Source organism: Portunus trituberculatus, chromosome 44 (assembly GCF_017591435.1).
Source record: "Portunus trituberculatus isolate SZX2019 chromosome 44, ASM1759143v1, whole genome shotgun sequence".
In the NCBI taxonomy this organism is placed as follows: Eukaryota; Metazoa; Arthropoda; class Malacostraca; order Decapoda; family Portunidae; genus Portunus; species Portunus trituberculatus.
This window is the reverse complement of record NC_059298.1, coordinates 27,364,743-27,383,493: the sequence shown is the minus strand read 5'-3', so window position 1 is coordinate 27,383,493 and position 18,751 is coordinate 27,364,743. Positions and strand designations below refer to the sequence as shown.

At 37.4% G+C, this 18,751-nt stretch overlaps 1 long non-coding RNA gene across 1 annotated transcript; it reads right to left on the bottom strand.

Annotated features, from left to right (window-relative positions):
- Positions 1 to 3,106: 3,106 nt before the first annotated feature.
- LOC123518910 lies at positions 3,107 to 17,440 on the bottom strand. Its single transcript, XR_006678910.1, has 3 exons — positions 17,346 to 17,440; positions 13,196 to 13,284; positions 3,107 to 3,127 (listed from the first exon to the last, which is right to left on the bottom strand). It is a non-coding gene; the product is annotated as an uncharacterized LOC123518910 (long non-coding RNA).
- Positions 17,441 to 18,751: the final 1,311 nt, after the last annotated feature.

Genomic DNA, 18,751 nt, shown 5'->3' with positions numbered 1-18,751 from the left:
TGTTGTAAAACACTACAAAGTATGGAGAAATGATAGAAAAATAAAGGAGGTGGTGGTATAATGGTTCTTACTAAGGAAGATCTGATAGTGAAGGAGGTGAACTATAGTAAGAGAAATGAGGAAGTGATAAGTATGCTTATAACAGATGGCAAGAGGGACATTAATATTATAACAGTATACATACCACCCAGAACCAGTGCTTGGGAATATGAACAGTACCAAATGGTGATGAGAAATACTCTAGACAGAATGAAGCAAGAACTCATCAGAAAGGATAGAGTGATGATAGTTGGAGACTTTAATTGTAAAGAAATAGTGTGGGAAGACTACGAAGTGGTGAACGGTGGTGAGTGGGCAGAGGAATTGTTAAAGGTAGCAACAAATAACTTGATGACACAGTGGGTGAGATCACCAACAAGGTGCAGGGGACAAGATGTTGCAGCAAGGTTGGATTTGGTATTTACCAGGGGCATCTCTCTAAAAGAGGAAATTGAACATGAATGTCCCTTGGGGAAAAGCGATCATGATGTCCTAAGCTTTGAGCTGGATACGGAATTAAGCACGAATAAGATTGTGGAACGCAGGGAGGAAAAATTAAATTATATTAGGGCAAATTATAACCATATAAGGGAGTTCTTTAATGAAATTGACTGGTCCGTGGTATACCAGGAAAGGGATATGCAATTGAAATACGATAAATTTATGGATTTGTATAACTCTGCTGTGAAAAAGTTTGTGCCATATTACAGAAAGAGGACTTTAAATAATAAACAGTGGTTTAATAGAAATTGTGAAGAAGCAAAAAAGAACAAAGAAAAGGCATGGAAGAAACTTAAGAAAAACAGTGATGTATTATCAAGAGAAGTTTACAAAACAGCAAGGAATAGATATGTTGAAGTAAGGAGAACAGCACAGAAGGAATATGAACAGAGGGTGGTGGAAAACTGTGATAGTGACCCAAAATGTTTTACAAATTCATAAATGGAAAACTAAATATAAGGGAGGCAATAGAAAAGGTAAAAATGGGAAGAAGTATATGAGGATGCTGGAGATATAGCTGAAATTTTGAACGACAACTTTTGCAAAGTGTTTACAAAGGAGGAGCATTTTATGGGAGGAAGGCCTACGGAAATAAAGCAAATGCAGGACATCATGGTTACTAAGGAAGATGTAAGGAAAATTATAAGCAATCTGGATATTAATAAATCAATGGGGCCTGATGGCATATCTGGGAGGTTGCTAAATGAATGTAAGGATCAATTGTTGAACCCCGTATTTGATATTGTGGAAACCTCCATACGAACAGGATTAGTCCCGAAAGAGTGGAAAAGAGCTGACATTGTGCCTATATATAAGAATGGTAGTAGAATGGAACCGCTAAATTATAGACCAGTATCGTTGACTAGTATATTGTGCAAGGTATGTGAAGAAGTAATTAAAGCTAAGTGGAGTGAGTATCTAGAAAGTGAAAACATTCTGAGTGAAAGACAGTTTGGTTTCAGAAAAGGAAGATCGTGTATCCAATTTATTATGTTTTTATTCAAGAGTGACTGACATACTACAACATAGAGAGGGATGGGTGGATGCTATCTACCTGGACTTGAGAAAGGCCTTTGATAAAGTACCACACAATAGACTGATGTGGAAACTAAAGAAGATTGGAGGAGTAAATGATAAACTAGCAAAATGGATGGAAAATTACTTAATGGGAAGAGAAATGAGAACAGTGGTGAGAGGAAGGAAGTCCGAGTGGAAGAAGGTAACCAGTGGAGTTCCACAAGGGTCAGTGCTTGGTCCCATCATGTTTTTGATTTATGTTAATGATATGCCAGTAGGAATTGACAGTTACATGAACATGTTTGCAGACGATACTAAAATTATGAGGAGAGTAAAGAATGTGGAAGATTGTAACAAGTTACAGGAAGATCTTGATAAAATATATGAGTGGAGTAAGGAGTGGCAGATGGAATTTAATATAGACAAGACCCATGTTATGAAAATGGGAAGAAGTAGATACAGACCAAACTGGGATTACAGGCTGGGTGATGAGAAAATTAAAGAGACCAATGAGGAGAAAGACTTAGGAGTAACCGTGCAAAACACTTTGTCACCGGAGAAACACATTAACAAGATTTTTTGGAAAACATATAACATGCTTCAAAATATTGGCCTTGCATTCCACTACCTAGATGAAGGAATGATGAAGAAATATTATGTACCTTAATAAGACCCCAGTTAGAATATGCAGCTTGTGTCTGGTCACGCATATGAAGAAAAATGTGAAGAAGGTAGAAAGGGTACAGAGGCTGGCAACAAGGATGGTACCAGGACTCAGGAGTTAGACTATGAGGAAAGACTGAGGAAGCTGGGGCTGACCACATTAAAAGAGAGAAGAACAAGAGGAGACATGATAACTATGTATAAATTGGTGAACAAGATTGACATACTGGACAGAGAGTTGATAAAGGTGACCACAAGTAATCTTCTCCAAGGACATGGAAAAAAGCTAATAATAGACATCTGTCTAAATTACGTGAGAAAATACAGTTTCCCGCACCGTAGCATTGATAAGTGGAATAAACTGAGTAGTGATGTCGTTGACGTGGTGTGTGTCAATCAGATGAAAGAGAGATATGATAGGAATGGACAAGGAGACAGAACACAGAGAACTTAGCTCGGGCCCTGTAATACACAAATAGGTAAATACAAATAGGTAAATACACACACACACACACACACACACACACAGTAGTAAGTAACACAATCACACACAGTAGCCTAGATATCACATACATAGACACACTGTAATGGGTGCTTTGTGCTGATATGATGACAATTGTGCTATAGAAAATGATAATGTGGTGATGAATGGAGTAATAGAGAATAATAAACATAAAACAAAAAATGAATGAGAAATTAAATTATTGGAATGAGTAGGTAACAAATTATGACCATGAATAAAAAAATGAGGATGGTGATGAAACATTATAAATGAATGAGAAATGGAAGGAAGATTAGGGAGTGAATGAAAAATCATGATAAATAAGTAATAAGAAAAAAATCACTTAAAAACTGATCTATAAGGAAGAACACATATGTAATGAAGTCAGGAACAGTCCAGGGAGTTCTGCGGCAAAGGTCATGGACATTATACTGGGCTAGTAATAATGACAATTTACTATGTACTGATCGTAATAAGAAAAGTAGTAGTACTAGCAGCGGTAGCAATAATATATAAATAATTATAGATAGACTGAGTGAATAGAAGTTGTGCACACAGACACCAACAAATATCAGGGTGGCATTTATTTACATGCCCAAGAGTATGATGAAAAAGATCATAACCAAGCTTGAATATGCAGCAACAGTGTGGTCTCCACACATGCAAAATGATATCAAGAAATTAGATAGAATCCAAGGACTGCTACAAAGACAGACTGTCCCAAAGAAAGATTGAGGAAAATGGAACTACCAACTTTGAAAGATAGACCTGAGGGAGGAAATATATTAATGATGTACAAGATAGTAAAGTATAAAGGAAAGATGCAGACAAGACCTGGCATCAATGACAGAAGATGGAGATAGATGAAAGGACAGACAAGAATCCAAGGACTGCTACAAAGACAGACTGTCCCAAAGAAAGATTGAGGAAAATGGGACTACCAACTTTGAAAGATAGACCTGAGGGAGGAAATATATTAATGATGTACAAGATAATAAAGTATAAAGGAAAGATGCAGACAAGACCTGGCATCAATGACAGAAGATGGAGATAGATGAAAGGACAGACAAGACCTGGCATCACTGACAGTGTCTTCTCCTCTATCTCCATCTTCTGTCAGTGATGTCAGGGTGTATATATGCAGTATTCATGTTTTAAGATATTGTGTGAAGTTAATACTTGTTATTTTAACCTAAAACCTATAATATTAATCAGATCAATATCTACCTTTTTAAAGTATACTCAAGTTTTTAACCTAAAACCTAAAATATAATGTTAATCAGGTCAATATCTACTTTTTTAAAGTATATGCTTGAGTTTGTTTGTGGGGCAGGGTGATGGAAAACAAAATGGTAATTATGAAAGAGATGAGAAATGAGTGAGATTTTGAAAAAATATGAAACTGAGTGTGTTTAGGAAAACAAGTCTGTAGTCTAAACATACTAACAAAGTTTCAGCAATTTATATCCAAATCCTGATTTTTAATAAACTTTTATGAATTAAAAATATGCACATTTAGATTGTTTTACCTTCTTGGTATGCTTGGCTGCAATATCAAGCTCCACACTGGTATCACTCAAGCTCATGGTTGACACTGTAATCCATGTTTTTATGCAGAAAATAAAAAGAGCTTTGTACGAATACTACGTGTAGGAGGTTTAAAAGGAGAGCCTCTGTGGCTTGCTTGCACCCCACCACGACTGAACATTGTGTTTGGCACTTGGAAAACATTTATTTTCATGCTTTGGTAGTGGGAACATAGAGGTTAGTTTTGCATGATAAAACTTCCACATGAATACTACACCCCTCAAGTGGCCTGATCAGGTACTAACTTGAAAAATAGTGGTTTTGAGTTCAAATAATCTGATGGAGAAATGGAAGTCAGTGTCTGGAGAACATTAATTTTTCCACATGGAATGGCATACATTTAAGGAAAAGTTGGATTGAAGTACATGGAGACAGGTTAATATGAGCCCTGCTCAAACCCTGTAATATACAACTAGGTAAAACACACACACACACACACACACACTAGAGAGACTACAAAAAATGGCTACAAGAATGGTTCCAGAATTTAAAGGGATGGCATATGAGGAGAGACTAAAGGCAATGGATCTACCAACCTTGGAGCAGAGAAGAGAGAGAGGGGATCTGATACAAGTTTATAAATTGATTAACGGAATGGATGAAGTGGATAATGAGAAACTGATCCTGAGAGAAGAATATGACTTTAGAAGCACAAGATCGCATAGTAAGAAACTAAGGAAGGGACGATGTCTGAGAGATGTTAAAAATTTAGTTTCCCGCAAAGATGTGTTGAGACTTGGAACAGTTTGAGTGAGGAAGTGGTATCAGCAAAGAGTGTACATAGTTTTAAAGAAAAATTGGATAAGTGTAGATATGGAGACGGGACCACACGAGCATAAAGCCCAGGCCCTGTAAAACTACAACTAGGTAAATACAACTAAGTAAATACACACACACACAGACATGTAGATATGAGAGACACAAGAGCATAAAGAGGTGTAAAACTACAACTAGGTAAATACAAGAGAGGATTGATTGCCAGGTGGAGATATTTGGGTGTGTCTCCTTTCACGTGTAGCCCCTGTTCACCTAGCAGTGAGTAGGTACGGGATGTAAATCGAGGAGTTGTGACCTTGTTGTCCCTGTGTATGGTGTGTGCCTGGTCTCAGGCCTATCCGAAGATCGGAAATGATGAGCTCTGAGCTGTTGAGGGTAAGTCTGGCTGTCTCGTCAGAGACTGCAGCAGATCAAACAGTGAAACACACACACACATTTCTTTACAGTGGCCTGGGCAAGTAGTATGGACTCATTTTTCATGAAATCAACTGTTAAAGAATCATGAGTAAAAAAGAGATTCCATCAAAATGCAGATATGAGACTAGGGAAAGAATAAAAGCTGATGATGAGACTATGTTGGTGAGGGAGAGAGCGCATTCGAAGGTTTCGATACAGCGAATACTTCACTACTTAGAGAGTGTTGACTATTGAACATAAACTAGATAAATTGATAAAGGAGAGTAAGGAAATGAAAGAGAATGAAGAACAGGAAAAAAGAGTTTATAAAACTGAGAGAAAGGATAAAAAAAAGTGGAAGAAAACAAAGCTAGGCTAAGAGCGGAAAACGAAGAACTGAAAAAGGAAGTAGCTAACTACAAAAAGCAGATGGAAGAAGGACTCGGTAAAGCCGAGAAAGAAAAAGAGAAGCTGAAAGATGTAGTAAACAAAGAAGAGGAAAGAGTACAAAACATGATTAAGTACAAGCATGGAGAGTCCAAGATAAGAAAGATAAGGCTGATTTTCAGGTGATTCAAGAACAACTAAAAGAAAAAAAAGAAAATATGACAAACAAAATGATAGGAGTCCTCAAGACAAAAGAAAATCTAGTTAGAGAAATTGCAGAAAAAAAGTAGAGTGTAGTCATATTTGGAATAAAAAAAAAAATATATAAAATATAGACCAAGAGAAAAAGAAGAAATGAAATCAGTCAAAGACCTACTAAAAAATCTAAACGATGAAGATAGGCAGACCTTGGAAGAGGAAGTAGAAGAAATAAACAGAATAGGACCATATCAAGAAGGAAAAATGAGACCAAATAAAATACTACTAAAAATCACAAGCAGCAACAGAAGAAATATTATATAGAACAACAAAACTTAGAGAAGCAGAAGGCTGCAAGAATATCTATATAAAGAAAAATAGAAATGAGGAAGAAAGGAAGAGATACAATGAACTGGCAGCAGCAGTAAGGGAAAAAAATAATGAAAGGTCAGAAGAGGAAAAAAGCATTTTTTTGGAGAATTTTAGGAGACAGGATAAGGAAATGGTATATAAACAAGAAGGAAGAGAAAAAAGTGGAACAAGTTTAACTAAAAATGATAAAGGCAAGAGACTAAAAATGATGTATAAGAACATAGACGGGGTTTTATCAAGTAAATTAGAATTAAGAGATTACATAAAGAAAGAAAATCCGGATATTGTATGCCTGGCTGAAACAAAACTAAATGAGGCAATCAAAATAAACTTGGATAATAGGTATAATGTATGGAGAAGAGACAGAGGGGGTAAAGGAGGAGGAGGAGTCATGATAATGTTAAGGAAGGAGATAGTGATAAACCAAGTGGAATATGGGGAAGGAAAAGCAGAAGTACTGTATGCAAGATGCATATTAATAAAAAAGAGTTAACAATCATTGTAACATGTGCCACCAAAAACAAATTCATGGACCAATCAAGAATATAAAGACATGATAAATGACACAATAAGGAGTCTAATGAGAATTGTTAAAGGAGAAAGTGATATTAGTAGGAGATTTCAACTGTAAAGAAGTGGACTGGGAAAATTATGAAAGTGGTATGGGGGAAGAAGCCTGGGAGAAAGATTCCTGAACCTAATGATAGACAATATGATGGACCAGAGTAAAGGAATGCACAAGATTCAGAGGAAACGATGAGCCGGCGAGATTGGACCTAATTTTTACAAGGGCTATACAAATGAATGATGATATAAGATATAAGTGCCCATTGGGAAAGAGTGACCATGTAATATTAGAAATGGATATAGAAGAGGGAAAGGAAGATAGAGACGATTCATACAAAGGAGACCAATTAAATTACAGAAAGGCTGATATTGAGAATCTCAAGAACTATTTTAAAAACGTAAACTGGGAGGAGATGGAAAACTCAGAGACGATGCAAGAGAAGTATAACTTATTTTGGAAATATACAAAACAGGAGTCAGGAATATGTCCCAAAATATAGACCTAAAGAAGAAGGAAAGAAAGATTGGTTTAATGCAAGGTGTGCTAGGGCAAAGGAGAAAAGAGATGGAGCATGGAAAAGGTGGAGGAGAAATAGAAATCCAGTAAATAAGGAAAACTTCAAGGCAGCAAGAAATGAATATGTTAAGGTGAGGAAGGAAGAGGAAAAGAACTTTGAAAAGGACATTGTCGAAAAATGTAAGGAGCAACCAAAATTGTTCTACAGATTCATAAATGGAAAAATTAGGCAAAAGAAACAATAGAAAGGTTAAAAGGAGAGAACGGATGGTGGAAGACCCAAAAGTATGGCAGAACTATTAAATAATAAATTCCAGGAGGTCTTTACTAAGGAATCCAAATTTGAAAGGCCACAGGGTAATAGAGACAATCTATATGAAAGAGATTAAAGTAACCAAGCTTGAAATAAAAGAGTTAATGAAGGAACTGGATGAAGAGAAGGCAATGGGACGGATGAAGTCTCAGGCAGAATACTGAAAGAATGTAGGGAAGAACTAGCAAGTCCTATATACAACATCATAAAATGCTCAATAGAAAATGGAACAGTACCAGTAGAATGGAAAAGAGCTGAGGTGGTTCCCATATATAAGAGTGGAAGGAAGGAAGAACCTTTAAATTACAGACCGGTATCACTAACTAGTGTAATATGCAAGATGTGTGAAAGAATAATAAAGAAACAATGGATCGAGTTCCTTGAAGACAACAAATTAATATCAAATAGCCAATTTGGTTTTAGAAAAGACGGTCTTGTGTAACTAATTTATTGAGTTTCTATTCTAGAATAGTTGATAGAGTACAAGAGAGAGGATGGGTTGACTGTATTTATTTGGATTTAAAAAAGGCATTTGACAAAGTGCCACATGCAAGATTACTATGGAAGTTAGAGGAGAAGGGTGGCTTAAAAGGAAGCACATTGAGATGGATAGAAAATTATTTGAGGGGGAGAGAAATAAGGACGGTAGTTAAAGATATGAAGTCCAAGTGGAGAGCAGTAGAAAGCAGAGTGCCACAGGGGTCAGTATTGGCACCAATACTTTTTCTCATTTATATTAACGACATGCCAGAAGGAGTGAACAGCTACATAAATCTGTTTGCAGATGATACGAAACTGTGCAGAGTTATAAAGCAAAAGGAGGATTGTGAAATACTGCAAGAAGACCTAAATAAGATCTGGGAATGGAGTAAAAGTGGAAATGGAATTCAATGTGAACAAAAGCCATGTCATGGAAATGGGAAAGAGTGAAAGACGACCTGTGGGAATCTATAAGATGGGAGATGGAGTAGAACTGGAGAAAGTAAAAAAGGAAAAGGACTTAGGAGTGACAATGGAAGAAAACAATCAACCAGTAAGCCATATTGATAGAATTTTTAGAGAAACATATAATTTGCTAAGGAATATTGGAATAGCATTTCACTACATGGACAAAGAAATGATGAAGAAATTGATAAGTACTATAATAAGACCCAGATTGGAATATGCAGGAGTAGTGTGGACCCCTCATAAAAAGAAACACATAAGGAAATTGGAGAGGCTACAAAAAATAGCTACAAGAATGGTTCCAGAATTTGAAGGGATGACATATGAGGAGAGACTAAAGGCTATGGATCTACCAACCCTGGAACAAAGAAGGGAGAGAGGAGACCTGATACAAGTTTATAAATTGATCAACGGAATGGACCAAGTGGATAATGAGAAACTGATCCTGAGAGAAGAATATGACATCCGAAGCACAAGATCGCATAGTAAAAGCTGAGAAAGGAAGATGTCTGAGAGATATTAAAAATATAGTTTCCCGCAGAGATGTATTGAGACGTGGAACAATTTGGATGAAGAAGTAGTGTCTGCAATGAGTGTGCATACTTTTAAAGCAAGATTGGATAAGTGTAGATAAGGAGACAGGGCCACACGAGCATAAAGCCCAGGCCCTGTAAAACTACAACTAGGTAAATACAACTAGGTAAATACACACACACACACACACACACACTGATAGAATTTTCATAGAGACATACAATTTGCTAAGGAATATTGGAAAAGCATTTCATTACATGGACAAAGAAATGATGAAAAAACTGACAAGTACTATAATAAGATCCAGATTGGAATATGCAGGAGTAGTGTGTACCCCTCACAAAAAGAAACATAAGGAAGCTGGAGAGACTACAAAAATGGCTACAAGAATGGTCCCAGAACTTGAAGGGATGACATATGAGGAGAGACTAAAGTCTATGGATCTTCAAACATTGGAGCAGGGAAGGGAGAGAGGGGATCTCATACAAGTTTATAAATTGATAAATGGAATGGACCAAGTGGACAATAAGTATCTGATCCTGAGAGAAGAATATGCCAATCGAAGCACAAGATCGCATATTAAGAAGCTGAGGAAGGAAAGATGTGTAAGAGATATTAAAATGTATAGTTTCCCGCAAAGATGTGTTGAGACGTGGAACAGTTTGAATGAAGAAGTAGTGTCTGCAACGAGTGTGCATAGTTTTAAAGTAAGACTGGATAATGTAGACATGGATACGGGGCCACGCGAACATAAAGCCCAGGCCCTGTAAAACTAAAACTAGTAAATACAACTAGGTAAATACACACACACACACACACACACACACACACACACACACACACACACACAAATGTTAAATGAGTTGAGAAAGGAGGCTTTGAAAAAAAATGAAGAGAGGACAGAAGAGAAGAAAGAGTTTTTCTGGAGAATCTTGGATATGAGACTGAGGAAGTGGTTCATAACCCAGAAAAGTACAGCAAGAAAGGACTAAAGAAACTTACATATGAGCGAATGTAATGTATTCCAACATAAATGGAGTGATATCGGGATTTTAGAACTCAACGATTACTTGAGGGACAAGAACCCAGATATTGTGGGTCTTACTGAAACAAAACTGAGAGAGGGAGAAGACCTGATGATGGTTGGAGAAGGGAAATATAATGTTTGGAAAAGAAATAGAGTAGGTAAGATGGGAGGAGGAGTGATGTTGCTGGTTAAAAAAGATATAAAGGTGGATCAAGTGAAAGAAGGTATGGGAAAGGCAGAAGTGCTAAAGATCAGAGCAGAAACTAATGAAGGAAAAAGAGGCACTACATAGTGGTGTACGTACCACCTAAGACAAATGCATGGTCAGTACAGGAATATGAAGAAATGATAAGTGATACAGGAACATGTCTGGAAGAAATGTTGGGTGGCTGTGAACGAACTATAATGATGGGAGATTTTAATTGTAAAGAGGTGTGTTGGGAGGACTGGTCAATGGAAGGATCAGAGACAACATGGGAAATACACTATTGACACTGGCAATGGAAAATGTGTTAACTCAGTGGGTCAAAGAAGATACTAGGTTTGGAGGAGAGGGAGCATCGTCAAGACTGGACTTGGTCTTTAGTACAGAGCCAATGGTCATTGAGGAGATGAGGGTGGAGTGCCCTTTAGCAAAGAGTGATCATGCAGTTTTGGAGTTCAAGGTGATAGACGAAGAGAAATCTAGAAGAAATGAAGAATATAAAGTGGGAAGATGGAATTATGCCAAGACAGATTTTGGAAACCTAAAGAAATTCTTTCAAGAGACAAATTGGATGAAATTCAAGAGTGCTAAGGAGCAAATGAAAAGTGGAAGGAATTTATAAAAATATACAAAGAAGGTGAGAAAAATTTGTACCAATAAGACAACATAGAGAAGTTGGAAAGCAGGACTGGTTTAACGATAGATGTGAAAAGGCTAGAACAAGAAAAGAGGATGCATGGAAGAGGTGGAGAAGGAAAAGACGGATTAAGCAGTGGGAAAGTTACAAAAGAGCAAGAAATGAATATGTGTTGATTAGAAGAGAAGAAAGAAAGAAACAAGAAAAGGATATAATTGATAAATGTAAAGACCAACCAAGGCTTTTTACAGACATGTGAACAACAACATCAAAAATAGAGAAAGTATTGAAAGTTTAGAAGTAAATGGAGTATGCAGTGAAGATCCCAGGAAATGGCAGAGGCTATGAATGGATGCTTTCGGAAGGTATTCACAAAGGAGACTGCTTTTGACAAACCACTGGTAATGGAACAGAAAGGGATTATGAAGGAGTTTCAAGTAACTGTGGAGGAGATCAAGAACATGATGGGGAGTTTAGAAGTGAGAAAAGCTGTGGGACCTGATGGGGTATCAGGATGGATTTTAAGAGAATGCAGGGAGCAATTGGCAGAAAAAGTTTGTGAAGTAATTGATGCCTCATTAAGGGAAGGTGTAGTGCCCCAAGACTGGAAAAGAGCTAACATTGTCCCAATCTATAAATCAGGTAACAAGAGAGACCCATTGAACTATAGACCAGTGTCACTTACAAGTGTGGTAGCTAAGATGTGTGAGAGGGTGGTGAAGAATAGATGGACAGACTTCTTGGAGAAAAATGACATACTTTGTGAGTGTCAATTTGGTTTTAGAAAGGGCGTTCATGCACGACAAACCTGATATGTTACTATTCGAGGGTGATAGATGTAATACAGGAAAGAGATGGTTGGGCTGATGGAATATATCTGGATTTAAAAAAGGCCTTTGATAAGGTACCACACCAGAGACTGATCTGGAAACTTGAAATGGTAGGAGGAGTGCATGGCAGTTTACTAAAATGGATGGAAGACTTTTGGTAGGAAGAGAAATGAGAACAATAATTAAGGACAGACCATCAGAATGGGGATTGGTGGAGAGTGGAGTTCCACAGGGATCAGTGTTGGCACCAGTAATGTTCGCAGTCTACATAAATGACATGGTGGATGGGGTGTCCAGTTATGTGAGCCTATTTGCAGACGATGCAAAATTGTTAAGAAAAGTGAGATGTGACAAAGATTGCGAACTACTCCAGGAAGACTTGGACAGAATATGGAAATGGAGCTGTACATGGCAAATGGAGTTCAACACGACAAAATGCAAGAAAATAGAGTTTGGCAAGAGTGAAAGAAGAATCAGGAGTATGTACAAGATAGGAAATGAAGACATAAAACCAGTCATGAAGAAAAAGACCTTGGGGTGACAATTACCAATGACCTATCGCCAGAGAGACATATAAACAAAATAATTGGAGAAGTATTGAACTTATTGAGGAACATAAGAGTGGCGTTCGTATATCTAGATGAAGAAATGATGAAGAAAATAATTACTGCAATGATAAGACCGAGGCTTGAATATGCAACAATACAGTGGGCTCGAACTTAAAGAAACACATAAGGAAACTAGAGAAAGTACAGAGGGCTGCAACGAAAATGGTGCCTGACTTAAGAGATTTGACTTATGAAGACAGACTGAAAAGAATGCAACTTCCAACCCTGGAAAACAGAAGAGAAAGGGGAGACCTGATAGCAATATACAGAGTGATGATTGGCATGGAAAAATGGATAGGGAAGATCTGTGTATGTGGAATGGAAGAATGTCGAGAGGGCATGGGAAAAACTAAAATGGCCACTTATAGGAGAGATGTGAAAAAATATAGCTTCCCTCATAGAAGGGTGGAAGCATGGAATAGTTTAGACGTGGAAGTGGTCAACGCAAGGAATATTCATGATTTTAAGAAAAAGCTGGACATTAATAGATATGGAGACGGGACAACACGAGCATAGCTCTTTTCCCGTATGTTACAATTAGGTAAATACAATTAGGTAAATACACACACAAACCTGTTGGACATGGTAAATTCACAGAGAATAGCAGTCAGTTCTTATCTGTATTTGTTGACTGGCACTGTTGTGTTGAAATTCCTTTGAACCTGAAAAGAGAAAACAAACTTGTTAATAAAACAACTTCATACTGACTTTGTACACTGAATAAAAGAAATATAATAATGGATGTTCAGGATGAGAAGAACAGAAAATGAGAGGAGATTGTGAGAGAATAATAGTCAACCCTCGGCTTTCGCGACTTCCACTATCGCGTTTATTGCTATCACGCACCCATAAAAAAGCTGCTAAAATTTCATTATCGCGACCTCAGATGCCTGCTATCGTGCGTCCAGCCATGACATCATGGGATATCTGAGCGCTCATTGGCCAAAACCGCCTTCCTGCCAAGATCAATTCGGCTATCGCTTTTTCGGCTATAGCGCGGCTATTTCAGCCCCAATTGGGCGCAATAGCCGAGGGTTAAGTGTACTGTTCAATGTGGTGAAAGACAAGCTTGTAATGAGGTTGAAGTGATGTGAATATGTGGAAGGGAAGGATAAATGATAGGAAGATCGAACAAAATAATGGGTGCAGTAAGTGTGAGTGGGAAAAGAACAGATAGAAAAGATGTGATCTCTCTAAAATTTCTGATTAGAGCAGAGAAAACCAAGTTCAATGCATCAAAAACTCAATTCCTCCAGCTACGGACACACACAACCTTCCAGACAACTATCTCCTCTTCTTGAATGACACAACTGTTACCATTTTCTATGCTGAATATCCTCAGTCTGTCCTTTACTCATAATCTAAACTAGAAACTTTACTTCTCATCTCATATTAAAATAGTTTCTCATATTAAAAAAAGTTTCTATGAAGTTAGTTGTTCTGAGTTGTCTCCACCAGTTTTCTCAATCCCTCTCCACCGCAAACTCTGTACACGGGTATTATCTGCCCATGTGCATGGGGGGTTCCACTCATACTTCTTTTCTAGAGAGTGGAATCAAATGCTTTACATAAGTCTTAACTCCTGTCCTCTGACTATCTTCAGCCTTTTCCTCACCAATCCAATGTTGTATCTCTTGCTATCTTCTACTGCTATTTCTATGCCAACAGCTCTTCTGATCTTGCTAACTGAATTAGGGTTGCCATGCATCCAGATTTTCCCAGACATGTCCGGAATTCAGATAACGAAATCTGCATCCGGGGATGTCCGGAATTTCACCTTCCATCAGTAACTGTTAAAAAAATCACATTTATTAAATTTCCTTGGGTTGAAATGATGAGAAAGAGAGAGAGAGAGAGAGAGAGAGAGAGAGAGAGAGAGAGAGAGAGAGAGAGAGAGAGAGAGAGAGAGAGAGAGAGAGAGAGACGGGTTCACCAAGTGGCAGCTGCTTTGGTTTGGTTTTGGTCAAGACTCTGACATGTATGGGTCCTGTATGAAGTCGGTGCTCGCAGCCTTCCCAACGCTGCCTCATGTCAAGCCCCAGTCTTTAATTAACCAGCTCTGATAAGGGTCAGTTTGGATTACAGTTTGCAGCCTTGTGACCTTGTCATTGCAACTATTACTTGTTCTTGTCAAGATGCCCAAACGAAAGAGATGCAGAACAAACTCCCGTGCTTCAAAAAAGGCAGGGATGAGTGGAAAGCTGAGTATTTGGTGTGTTAACCAGGATCATTTGTCTCACTGGCACATAAAGGCATTAATGACTTACAACCAGGATAATTTGTCTCACTGGCACATAAAGGCATTAATGACTTACAGTCACATGATTATCAGCCATATGCAAAGGTAAATAAGTTGAGTTTCTTTTAATTAATTTACATGTTTTCCAGTATCATATCAAGACCATAATCAGGTGTTAGTGAAGGTGTCCGGAATTTTCATAGTTCATATATGGCAACCCTAAACCCAATGCCTCCCATCTTCCTGCAACCTGCCTCACTGCACAAGACTTTCTTTTTCCTCTCACCCCTGTTCTGTCTACCTCTCTAATGGAGAAGTTAATCAGTACTCTCAATCATTCATCCCATTCTCTAGTAAACTCTGGAACTTCCTATCTGCTTCTGAATTTCCATCTATATATGACGACCTCATTTAAGAAGTAGGTTTCAAGACATTTATCCCATTAGTCTGGCTAACTCTCTTGACCCTGTCTGGAGACTGGCATCTTAATGGGCATCTTTTGTTAGATCATTTTTCGTCTTTCGCCAGTTTTCCCTCTTGCATAAAAAAAAGTAAAGGATGGACTGAAGGTATTCAGTTTGGAAGATAGGGATAGTCAAGCATCACTGAAGAAGATGGGATTAGAAGTTAGGAAAAGTTCAAGGACATTGGGCACATCTCCAAGACAGTCAGAATTATGAGTGGGATGTTGCACCAGTTGCTCTAGGTCATTGAGGATAGCAAAGTTAAAGGCTAGTTCTTCAGAATGGTCAATGAAGGGAGAGGAAAACCAAAGCTGGTGATGAACAGTGAAGTCTCCAAGGATAAAGGTCTCTGTGAAAAGATAGAGACATATATAATGTGTTCCACATTGGAAACTAAATAGTCAAAGAATTACTTATACTCAGAGGAATTAAGAAAGAGGTAGACAGCACAGATAAATATAGTTAGAGTGACTCTGAAGCAGTAGCCAGATGATAGAAAGTTTAGAAGATTCAAGAGCATGGGCAGGAGAGCAAGTCAAGTTGTTGAGCACAGATGCAGCATCCAGCTTTGGAATGAAAATGAGGTTAGCGAAAGTAAGAGGGAACAGAAAAGGGGCTACTGTCAATTGCCTCACACACCCACTGCTGTGCTTCAATGAGGAAAAGATGAGGTGGTGTTCTAGAGATTGAAAATTAGACTTAAGAAACTATCTGTTTCATTTCCTTGTGATTCAACGAGGGTATTAAAATTAAATTCACTAGTAAATACTAAATAAATAAACAAATAACATGATTTATAAATACCACATAGGAAATAAATTTTTATCAAACTATTACGAAAAGAAAAAAAAAAACTACGATGCATTTCAGAGGCAGTTTGGCCCTTTTACAGTATAATTAGAATTGTCTTTCTCTCATACTCCTGCACACCCCTGAGTATGGGACTACTGGTATTCACCTGCGTGCTGCAACTCGTTCCATCCCAGTCTTCACACTAAATTTCTTTCATCCTTTAATTTATTCACTATCATTATCTTGCTTTTCTCACAGCTAACTTTCACACCAAAGTCCCTTCTGTACCCATTTACAATATCAAATAAACTTTGGAGCTCATCTTAACATTCACTCGATCATTACCACAATATCATTTCCCACACTTGCTTCTGATTCATTCTTCTCCTTCTAGCTACTAAAAATGTAGCTTAAAAAGGCTTGGTGATCTTTGCTTCACTTCTCTCTCACTCTTCACCTGGTTTGTTTCTAGATCTCCAGATCTCCTTGTCTGTATCTAGCTCTTGTGTCCACACACATACTTTGCACTAGCTAATTAGCTAGGTACCTTTGTATTCAAACCTAATCTTTTCTACAACTCTAGCAACCATTTCTTTACTCACTCTATAATTAGCTTCCTCTATGTCTATAAAACCTAAGAACAACTTACTATACTATCCTTTTGCTTTCCTTCAATCATTTCATTAATTATAAACATCTTATCCTCTGCTCTCCTATTCACACGGAATTAATTATGTTCGTCATCCATCACTCCAGCTCTCTCAATCCACTTAATCTCTCATTCAAAACAGTGCAATGAAAACTTTACTAGCTGTATTCACAAACACAATTGGCCTATAGTTCTCAGTTCATTCTTTCTCTCGCATCCTCCCTTGTGTAACTGTCACCCTACATTCATTCCATGGCTCCCCTAAACATGCATGGGGTAGATAGGATTGAAGCGTCTGACACTAACGTCCTTTTTGCACGTGTCGACAGAACAATCAAACTTTTAATTGTCCTCTGTTTATTCACTTATTGATGTTCGCCTCACTTTTCAAAATCAATATACAACAATTATGTGGCCCCTACAGGTGAACCTTGTCAGTCAACTCCCTTGTCGCCAAATTTGTCGCTAAATATTTACTGAAGTCGCTAAAATTGCGACACGTCTCACACTACTCTGATAAATAAAATCACCAAATAGTCACCACAATGAATATGGAAACACGTCATGGTACTCACTGACCTTACTCTCTCCTCTTCCCTGCGTCCCGTTGTAGTATTGGATCAAGTATTTGGCCAGAAAATAACTATATTCTCAACAGCGATATAACAATACTCTCCTCCTGCCACTGTCCAGCGAGCACTGAAGTGACTGAAGTGAAGCCCTCAAAGGACCGAAGATTAACCGACCTTTTACTTTTATATCTTAATATTTTTGTCCTGTGAGTGTAACAGTCGCTGCTACATAAAAAAAAAAGGTGTTGATAAATCATGAGTAAGTATTTGTTTTCATTGTATTCATTCTTGGGTATGTGGTTATGTGTGTTTTTATGTTTGCTAAGGTGGGTTTCGTAGCTTTGAATCTCTGTATCGATGCTTTGCTTCTGTCTTCAGTTTGTCTCGCCTCCTTTCCTTCTCATTCCTTTTATTTTCTTCTCATCTCTTCAATCTCTTTCCTTCATTCTCATCTATTCAATCTCCTTCCTTCATTCTCTTTTCTTTGATTTGCTTCCTTCATTCATTCCGTGCAACGGCGGCGCCAGACCCTAAGGGGAGGCGGGGTAAAACGTGGAGAGGCTTCACAAAATGTCATCGAAGAGATGTATTGATTGCAAATTGGTAGGCACAAATACTAAGGTACATTTCAGACACCTGTACTATTTGAAAATGTAGTGTTAACATGTAATGTTTTTCTTTTATCTCATCTACTGAACTTCCTGCCTGCTTCTGTAATTCCTTTAGACTCTTTATTGAAGTAAGTCAATCATCTTTTTACATTAGGAAAATATAATAATTATAGCAATGAGCTTCAGAATCAGCTAGTCTCTCTCTCTCTCTCTCTCTCTCTCTCTCTCTCTCTCTCTCTCTTGTATAACCAATTCACTGATATATTTAAGTAAAACACTTTTTTCTTAGTTTTATTAGTTGCGCTGTTTCGTCCTGCAGAAAATATTTCATCTGGACATACAAACAAACTAAATCACACACACACACACACACACACACACACACACACACACACACACACACACACACACACACACACATATTGACATAAATTAGCTATGTTAGTACTTGTGTCAAATATCATGAACAAACTTACAATGAAAAAAATATTACGCGCGCAAAAAACATTTTCTCTACATACATGTGAATAAAGTCAGTGTTAAGAGAAATAAAAAAGTTTGCCACATATAATTGTGGAAATTTGGGATAGCTTGAGTGAGGATATTATTATAGCAACCAGCCTGCAAATTCTGAATGAATTTGAATGAATGGATATATATATATATATATATATATATATATATATATATATATATATATATATATATATATATATATATATATATATATATATATATATATATATATATATATATATATATATATATATATATATATATATATATATATATATATATATAT